The sequence below is a fragment of the Dipodomys spectabilis genome, unplaced genomic scaffold (assembly GCF_019054845.1).
Source record: "Dipodomys spectabilis isolate Male_0828 unplaced genomic scaffold, ASM1905484v1 ptg000148l, whole genome shotgun sequence".
Lineage (NCBI taxonomy): Eukaryota > Metazoa > Chordata > Mammalia > Rodentia > Heteromyidae > Dipodomys > Dipodomys spectabilis.
In genome coordinates this window covers 3,529,663-3,540,101 of record NW_024870825.1, presented here as the reverse complement: position 1 = coordinate 3,540,101, position 10,439 = coordinate 3,529,663, and the positions used below count along the sequence as shown (strand labels likewise).

Sequence of the window (10,439 nt, the reverse complement as noted above, 5' to 3'; positions counted from 1 at the left end):
AGTCTTTCCGTTTCCTAACAAATGGGGCAATGGCATTCTTTCTGATGGAAGCATTGAATTCCATTGTGGATATATACCACATTTTCTTGATGCATTATCTACTGTGGGGCATCTGGGTTGGTTCCATATCTTAGCTATGGTAAATAATACTGCAATACACATAGCTGTGCTGCTAGTTCTGGTATGGTCTTGTTTGTGATCATTTGAGTAAATGTGAAAAAGTGGGATTGTTGGGTCATAGGGGAGCTCTGTGTGGAGTCTTTTGAAGAACCTCCACACTACTTGCCAAAGTGGTTGAACAACTTTACGCTCCCACCAACAATGCAGTAGGATTCCCTTCTGTCCACATCTTTAATGTTGAATATTGAAGAGTGGTAGAGCTCTTGCCAAGCATGGGTTTAATACTCAGAATAGTAAGAAAAAAAAGCAAACCGAACAATGGCAAAAAGAACACAATCAACCAAGTGAAGGAACAGATTGTGTAAAGACAGAAAATATTTTGATATACATTTAATAAACTAATTGATATTAAGTGAATAGGAAACTGATTTGTTGTACTAAATTAAGTGTGCTTACTAAATATTTATGACACTGAATTTCCATTCTAATACATTCTCTAGTTTAAATTACAGATAAAATCATAATTTCCTTTCTAATACATCCTCTAGTTTACATTACAAATAAAATCATAATTTCTTTCTAATACATTGCCTAGTTTAAATTACAGACAAAATCATGACCAATCCCCAAATAGCCAAACTGGTTGCAGAAATATTGATGCCCAGAGCAGGGATGCTGGAATCTTGTGGACCAGTAAACCTAATTGCTACTTTAACTTCTGAGATGAGATGAGATTCATTGTTGCTTTTGATTGTAATGAAGATCTTGGTGCCATTCTCTACTTTAAAACATTCTGCTTTAAATCCAAATGTTTCTTTAGAGCCAGCCTCCTTAGATGTCAGATCAGCAGCATGGTCAAAATCATGTTGGAGCTCCTGTTAAGACTTAATTATTCTTATGGTGCAGTTGCCAGCTGGAACACAGACAGACAGGATGGCTCACTGCAGGCACGTTGCCTAGGGGGCACCTATCAGATGCTCACTACAGTTTAGAGAACGCCAGATACAGCGTTTGTCTGGTTATGCCATAGTTCTTAGTTTAACAAGTTCATGAGGTCTTTAAAATGTATTATATGATCACAGAAAATTTTCATTCACTGTCATGAAGCACTGAGCCTCCCTCCCTGACAGAATTTAGTTTTTGCAGAGAGATATACAGAGCTGAATGAGCTTTTTGATTTGGAACAGGGAGCACAGCAATGCTCAAGTGTGCTTTCTTATGAAGCTGAAAGAAAGTAATATGAAAGGGGAAGAAGTGAGATGATCAAGGAACAGAGGAGTGGGAGGAGACCCAAAAGCTGGAGTTTGTACTAAGCTCAGGACCTAGGGCAGACCTTGACTGGTGATCTCCATTACTGGTTTTCTAAGTAATAGAACGTTTTACCTCAACTTTCTCATCTGAAGCTTATCAAACCTGGAAAACATAGATTTAGTCATTCAGCTCTATCAAATATTTATTGAGTATCTCCTACTCCACTGGTGAGAATTATAAACAATAGTACATGAAGTGGTTAGCACAATTAAATACATTAAGAATGAATGTTTGAAATGTTAGCTACAACTATGAATAGTTAAGAAAGAAAGAAGGATGTCTACATAAATGCTTCATCCCAACTGCTTTTAAAATTCTACCAGAGATATGGAAATATAAATATGTTCTAGATGATACCAGTGGCTCATGGTTGTTTCCTAGCTACCCATGAGGCTAAGAGCTGAGCATGTTGGTTTGAAGCTCAGGCAAGAAAGTCTATGAGACTTAATCTCTAACTAACCAGCAGAAGCTAGAAGTTGAGCTGTGGCTCTAGGGATAGGGTACAAGCCTTGAACAAAGAATCTCAAACACAGTGCTGAGTCTCTGGAATCAAGGCCCGGGGCTGGCATCCACACGAAAAAAAAATATCTTGTAGCTAGGGATGGTGGCTTCCATCTGTAATCCCAGCTACTTGGGAAGGGAAGATCAGAAGAATCTTTGCTCAAGACCGGCTGGGGCATAAAGACTCACATCTTAACAAACATGGTAGAACATACCTGCAATCTATACTATGCAAAAGGTACAGGTAGCAGAATTGCAGTCTTCTGCCAGTCCGAGAAAGAAGACTGTCTAAAAATTAACCAAATCCAAAAGGGCAGACTCAAGTGGTAGAGTGCTTGCCTCGCATGCTTAAGACAAACCTTATCCCTAATATAACAACAGAAATGAAAACTAAACAAAAAAGCTCTTCATGTTTAGAAATAGGATGTTAGGATATCGAATGCCCTTTTTTGAGATGAAGGCTTTATTTTTTATGTTTTGTGAAAGGATGACACTGTTTTAAGAATGAGGTAAGTAACTTTTGGACTGTTTTTTATATTTTTGATTTTTTTGCCGGTCTTGTGGCTTGAACTCTGGACCTGAGCTTCTTTTTGCTGAAGGCACTGCCACTTGAGCCACAGCCCCACCTCCAGCTTTTATGAGTTTACTGGAGATAATCTTAGGGACTTTCCTGACTGTGCTGGCTTCAGATCAGTCACTATCCTAGATCTCCGACTGTTGAGCATCTAGGATTATAGCAGTCATCCATCAGCACCTGGCCTGGCTAAGTTAAGATTAACATGTAGTTTCTCTATACATAGCCTTGTTGGCATACTCTACCATTCTGTACATAAACCCTGTGTTCCACTGAGTGAAGTCTTCTTCTACCTTTCCCTCCTCCACCCTTTTCCCTCCCCTTCGTTCCTCCGATAATTTAATTCAAATATTAAGAAGGTTTCCTTCTTTAATTGTAGTGTTCGGCAGGCCTTGGGTTTGAGTTCTTGGTCTTGCACGTGCTAGGCAAGCACTCTACCACTTGAGACACACTGCCAGCCTGTGTTTGCTGTTAGTTTCATGTTTAGACAGGACCTCACTTTTGCCTTGCACCAGTCTTGGAGCATCACCACAATCCTCCTGCTTTGCTTCTTGAACAGCTGAGGTTGCAGGCTCACCTCCCCCATGTGTAGCTCCTTTGGTGTGTTATGATGGGGAATTTTAAGTTTTTCTCTGAGCTGTAGTCTTCCTGCAGTCTTCCTACCTCTTCACTGGCTGGAATTATAGGCAAGAGCCACTATGACAAGCTACTTTTCCTTTCTTGACCTTGATGATGTCATTGGATTTGAACTCCTTCAATGGCTTCATTTTCTCTATCTCTATATGGATTTTTTTTTTGTCAGTTGTGGGGACTCAACTCTGCTCCTGGGCGCAGTCCCTGAGCTCCTCAGCTCAAGGCTAGCACTCTGCCACTTGAGCCACAGCACCACTTCCAGTTTTTTCTGCTTATGAAGCACTGAGGAATTGAACCCAGGGCTTCATGCATTCACTCTACACTGAACCACCTTCCCAATCCTCTATATGGAAATCTTATTCTTCAAGGCTCAGACAAGACCTCTTTCTCATGAAGTCTTGCTCAAGTAATTCATTGGCCTTGATATTTTCTTCCATGAACTTCTACTGCATGGAATGGTGTTTTCCAGATTTTTCTGGCTTAACTTTTCATTCTGATGAGATTCTATTGCCCTTGAGAATAGAGTATATTTTTATACTACCATCTAGAGTTCACAATATTGTACTGGGTATATATTTGTTTTCCTTAGTTACTAGTTGGCCAATGATATACTTGTTAAATTGATACCCCAAATGATACAAGTAGAGAAGTATAAAATATTGGAATCTTGTGTAATTATTTTGGTAATTCTAAATCTGTATTTCTCTTCTTGCTATAATAGGGGATTGAACTCAAGGCCTCATGATTTTTTTTTCTGGTTAAGTGGATATGGCTCCTCACGGACTTTTGCCCAAAATGTGATTTTCCACGTCTCAGCTTCCTACGTTGGTCCGGTTACATGGATCAGCCACTGGCGTCTTGGTAAATCAGCAGATTTACCAGGTACGGAAAAGAGGCATGGAAAGTATGACTGGGAAAGTCCTTCACTCAAGATTATGGAAATGCTCATTTCCTCTTTGAGATATCTTTCTTTATCCTTTGCAGGCCTTTGGGCCTTGAATTCAGGGCCTGGACACAGCTTGTTAGCTCAAGGTTAGCACTCTACCACTTGAGGCCACAGCTCTACTTCTTACTTTTGTTCTTTTGGGCGGTCAGTTGGAAATAAAAGCGTCATGAACATTCCTGCATGAGCTAGTTTTGAATGATGATTCTCAGATCTCAGCTTTCTGAGTAGCTAGGCTTGCAGGTGTGAACCACCACTGCCCTGGTCTTAAGGTATTTTATGATGTTTAAGGCTAATGCTTGCCAGCCACAATTATCCTTCCTGCCCTTCAGAAGAAAGTACAGGGTGATAATTCCCCAGTGCCTACAAGTAGCACATCACTCTTTTTAGTTTCTGTAATCAGCAGAAAGGACATTTCATAAGAGACCAGACTTCTAATGAAGACTCCACCTTTACCAAATTAATTTGGACCTAAATATTTGATTATATGAATTCCTTTGTAGTGTTTTTAGTGGCAATACTAATATTTGATTTGATTCTGCTATCTATTGAAAAGTCATGAGAAAATGATATATTTCCAAAGTGGTCATCGTGATTGTTTTCAACATTGAAGCAAAAGTATGGGTGATGCTCTATAATTTTTTGGCTTATAAAAGCCTCTTTTTTTATTTTCAAATAAAACAAACATGCCAAGATAAATAATAAAACAAGCATGCCCAAACTAATATGGCTTTGTGTGTGTGTGTGTGTGTGTGTGTGAGAGAGAGAGAGAGAGAGAGAGAAAGAGAGAGAGAGAGAGAGAGAGAAAGAGAGAGAGAGAGAGTTATGGGGCTTTAACTCTAAGCATGAGCACTGTGCCTCAGCTCTTCAAATGAAGGCTAGTGCTTTACCACTGGTTTATTGGAGATAAGAGTTTCACAGACATGAGCTGGGAAGGTGGCTCAGTGGTAGAGCGCTTGCCTTACATGCATGAGGCCCTGGTTAGATTCCTCAGCACCACATATGCAAAAAGAAAAAAGCCGGAATTGGTGCTATGTCTCAAGTGGTAGAGCGCTAGCCTTGAGCTGAAGAGCTGAGGGACAGCGCCCAGGCCCAGAGTTCGGGCCCCACGACCGGACACCCCCCCCCCAAAAAAGAAGAAGAGTTTCACAGACATTCCTCCCCAGGCTGGCTTTGAACTGTGATCCTCAGGTCTCAGCCTCCTGAGTAGCTAGGATGACAGGCCTGAGCCACCAGTACCCGGCTACAAATAGGGCTTTGAAAATTCTATTTAGTAAGTGACATGCCATTAGTATTCTATGTCTTATTACTGTGAAATGACTTGTCTGGTCATGTGTCTTTTATGCTCATTGACTTAATAGGGAAAGTTTCTTGGAATCTCATGCAGTTTGAAACTCAGTGATTAATGAATAAAGTTATACAAGTACAGAATGCTTAGAAAAATGATTTTCCTTGCCAGGCACAGGAAGCAGTTATTCAGGCCTCCCCAATTAAGTTTAGGATGGTTCAAACTCAGAAAAGCAATTTGGTACAAAAGAACATGACAATAGTGGGTTAGAATTCTAGATTATAGATATAACTTGGCCTAATTTCTATCTCTTCGTCCTTCAGTTTTCACATCTGAAAACAAATAAATAAAGGCTCAGTTAGACACCCACAAATACTATTTATAAATGAGACATAAGAAAATGAAAGCTAATGGACATTCTTTTAGAAAATGTAAAAGCTTAATGCCAAGCCTACCTTTGCCTTTATCAAGGGTACTGCCAGGGGCAGTCCATGAAAGGTGAACAGGACCTCCTTTAACCTCAGCCTCCAAGCCTGTGATTTTACTGGTTGGGAACAAGGGAGTATTGTCACCAGCAGCAGGAGCTCCTGATACAGTGAATGACCCTCCTGAAGTTAGTCTGCTGACATCTTCCAGTTGAGCTTCTGCCAAATCTTTAACTTCAGGTCTGGGTGGGTTCAGTCCAATTACATCTACCCCAAAGAGTAATTTAGTAACTTTTCATATTGTCATGTGGATACTTCATCTTGTAGAAGGGTAAGTTAAAACAATGGCAGACACAGAAGAGTGGCAATTTTTAGTGAAACAACCCTCTTGTTTTAATACAACTTTGAAATGAATGAGGAAATGTTATGGTATGATAAAACCATCTTTGATCTTTATTAACTGCTTGGCTAGAAATTCTTTGAGGGCAAAGATCCTTTTGAACTCAGGGTCCCATTCTTACTGGCTAGACACTGTATCACTTAAGCTATGCTTCAGAGCTTCTGGGCTTCGTTATGTTCTTTTCTGGCTATGTTACCAAGGTTTCTACCCAGGCAAGCCTGGGCTTGCAAGCTTCCTATTGAGGCTCCCACAGATGCCCATCATGCCCTTTGTTTCGTTGTGCCAGAGGTCTCAGGAATTTTTTTCCCCCAGCTTGCCCAGAATTGCAATCCTGCCAATCTTTTCTTCCAGAGTAGCTACTATGACTAGTGTGAGACATGAGCCTGGTACAAGGTTTATGTGTCATTCATCTTTGTAGCAAGCATCTTCTATAGTGCTGGCCTCATACCAGATGCTCAGTCCAAAATTTTTCATTGTAATTGAAATGACCCAAGGTAGATGTTAACTAAACATGTGACAACCTATTTTATACTCAAGCCAATAGTATGAATACAGTTTGGAAACACAGAAGTTGAATATATAATTATATACTTGACTCTTCCATAGTACATGAAATTTTCCATGATTGCCACATGGAATGTACAAAAACATGTGACTCGTTTCAATTTTAATGCTACTTACCATTTACAACATAGCCAGGTATGTACAGAGACTTGTTCTGTCGTCTTAAACTACGTCTAGCAGTGTGATTTCTTGCCTCGACAAGAACTTTTAAACTGTATCTACCTGTTCCATTGCATTTCATAAAATATCTGGAGTAGATACCATCATTTTTGATAGTATCAGCACCTTTAGGTCCAAATGTAATAGTTATCCAATAAATGCAAATAACTACTGTTTCTGTCCTGGAACAGTAATGATATCAGCACTTTGGGAGATAGCACAGAACATATGAACACTAGAATTAGACTCCATTCCAACCTTGGCTTAGCCACACGCTAATCTTTTCATATTGAAGTAAGTCTAACTGTGATTGTATGTATTTAACTGACAATAGCTGCTATTATTTTATAAAAGCAACTTATCAAACTAACACTAACACTAAGAATACTGGAGGAGGATTGTATTCATCTATTCCATGAGAAAAATAAAAATTTTTCTTGAGATTGAAAGATAAACATGTTTTACTTTACTTTGTCAGAATCAGTAAAATGTTTATAAACATTATAACTTTGAAATATGTAGTATAAACATATATATCTTATGACTTCATCATAGAATACTCTAGATGTTTTAAGTCTAATGTAATTTGAAGAGGATGCTAGTTACCTGCACCATTGTCCAAGAGTTCCAATACTACTTGCTATCCACCTTCCTATTCAATAGTGATTTCTATATTGATTTCCACCATAAGTATACACTCTTCCCAGACTTTTGCATGAACAGTTCCTGGGTTTATGTGTTGTGCTGTATTTTGACTCCTGTAAGCAGCTGCCATTGCTGGAAGTATGGAAGGATTTCTTGCTCCAGTGATCATTGTGACTGATAGCAATTGAGGTTGGGCTTGATTATTTAAAAGTCTGTAAGTCCAAGTACCTGTATGGAAAAAAAAAGAAAAGAAAAAACTAAACCTCGTTCAAAGCCTTTTTAATATTACTCTTTCCACCCAGTGGCAGTGGTTCCGACCTGGAATCCTAGCTCCTGCGGAGACTGAGATGTGAAGATTGCAGTTTGAAGCCAGCCAGGGCCGGAAAATCTGTAATAAATTTTAATTTCCAATTAAATCAGAAAGAAAGGAAGGATTGGGGCTGGGAAGGTGGCTCAGTGGTAGAGCGTTTGCCTTGAATGCCAGAGGCCCTGGGTTTGATTCCTCAGCACCACATAAGCAAAAAAAGAAAAAAGCCGGAAGTGGCGATGTGGCTTAAGTGGTAGAGTGCTGAAGAGCTGAAGGACAGTGCCCAGGCTGAGTTCAGGCCCCACGACTGGACCCAAAAAAAAAAAAAGAAAGAAAGAAAGAAAGGAAGGATTGATACCATGGATCAAGTAGAACAGTGCCAGTCTTGGGCAAAAAGGAGCTCAGGGGCAGCACCTCAGGATGAGCAACAAAATAAACTCTCTCCTTGGGATATAAACTGACTTTAAAATATAAAAAGTTTATGTATATATACATATACATGAACATATATATGTATATGCATATATGTGCAAGTATACATATACATGTACATATATGTGTTGTTGTATGCATGTAGTTTATATCTATATCTATATCTATATGAGTGTGTGTAATTTTGAGGATGGAAATGGGTTTCATCTATACTAGATAACTGTCTTTTTCCAAACTACACCCCCAGCTCTAATAGCAATGTGAAAGCTGATTTTACAAACTAGTAAATAACATGAATGTGAATTATTACATATTCCATTCATTTTTATGGCAGATGACCTGTTTTAATTTTAATATTGACAATATACAAGACAAAATCATATTTATAAAGTACAAATTAATAAAAACAAAGTGAAAATGAGAGAATAGAATTACCTCTGCAATGCCCAGTATTCAAAGATGGGAAGTTCGACTATTTTGCTTATGCTCTTTGAAATCTGAGGTATCATATTCTTTTCCTTTGGGATCTTGGAGAATAATTTGTGGTTTTTGCATTGTCCAGGTAACAACAAACAATGTGTCATTTCCAGTGGTGCTGTCCACAGACACTGTGCCATTGGCCCATGTCTTCCCTGTGACATTCAAGGCTTTGCTTTCCAACTGTTACATCAGTAAAAGGAAACACGTAAAACCAATTTGTTATTTATTTTGACAATACGCCGGCTTGAACTCAGGGACACAAACTTGTTAGGCAGGTGCTCTGCCCCTGAACTATACTTTCACTATTAGTTTATTTGTTTTTGTTTCTTGGTATTGAGGGGCTTGATCTCTGGGTCTGGATGCTGTCCCTGAGCTCTTCTCAAGGCTGATGCTCTGCCACTTCTGGTTTTCTGGTGGTTAATTGTCAATAAGAGTCTTATGGAGCTGGGCGCTGGTGGCTCAAGCCTGTAATCCTAGCTACACAGGAAGCTGAGATCTGAGGATAGTGGTTCAAAGACAGCCTAGGCAGGAAAGATCATGGGACTCCTATCTCCAATAAACCACTAGAAAACCAGAAGTGGAGCTGTAACTCAAGTGGTAGAGCACTCGCCTTGAGCTGAAGAGCTGAGGGACAGTGCCCAGGCCCAAAGTTCAAGCCCAACAACCTACAAAAAAAAAGAGTGTCATGTAATTTCCTGGTCTAGCTTGCTTTGAACTGTGATCCTCATATCTCAGCCTCCTGAGGATGACAGGCAAAATACATATGTCTAATTGGCTTCAATTCCAAGTTTGGCACTTACTATATGACTACACAAACCATTTTGTTTCTTTCTATGATAAGAGTAAAATTCCTTGCTCTTGACTATATGCTAAAATTAAAATAGTTTCTATTGTACTGACAAACTCGGGCTTATACGTAGATTATTATTTAAAGTTCCTGACAATAGCTTTCTTTCTATTAGCTTAACTAGTAGAAAAAATATTATGAGTTTGGCCTTTTAATTATTCAATAAAGGAATGATTACTAATACTAATGCATAATTAAATCATAAAACGAAACTGATTGAATACTGGCAGTTTGGATCAGTTTTACACAAATGATGAATACTTTGGGAAGTTGTTATTGTCTGAGAATTTATATTGCAAAGGTGGAAATAGTTATCAAAATAAAAATGCATGAGTAATAAAAGTTTTCTCTTACCTGGATGTTCTGAATGAGTTTTTCATCTTCTGTTACATAGGGGTTAATTTTAATGACAATGCCTTCATATGCATTGTCAGGTAACTTTACCATTGAGCATTTAACCTCTGATAAGAGATGCAGAGCTAGGCATAGAATGCTCCTCAGACTGAACATCATTCATGCCCAAGCTACAATTATATAGAAATGCAAGGAGATTATTTATATATCTGCCTATTAGTTTAGGAATTTCACTCAAGACCAAATATTTGCATAAATTTGATATGGTAAAATACACTAAAATGTCTAGGTGAACTTCCTTATTCATTCTAAAGATGTAGTTATGAAGTAGCAGTAGGGATTAGGCTAAACATCCTTAGCATACTCTGTGTAGATAGTCAAGCTCATAGTAGTGAGTGGTTCTCCTTGTTACTATCAAATGTGACCTCAGGATCTCCTTACAGAAAAGCTCTTCAG

General features: G+C 38.8%; 1 pseudogene; it reads right to left on the bottom strand.

Annotated features, from left to right (window-relative positions):
• Nucleotides 1–716: 716 nt before the first annotated feature.
• LOC122118336 lies at nt 717–10,076 on the bottom strand (annotated as a pseudogene).
• Between the last annotated feature and the right edge of the window lie 363 nt (nt 10,077–10,439).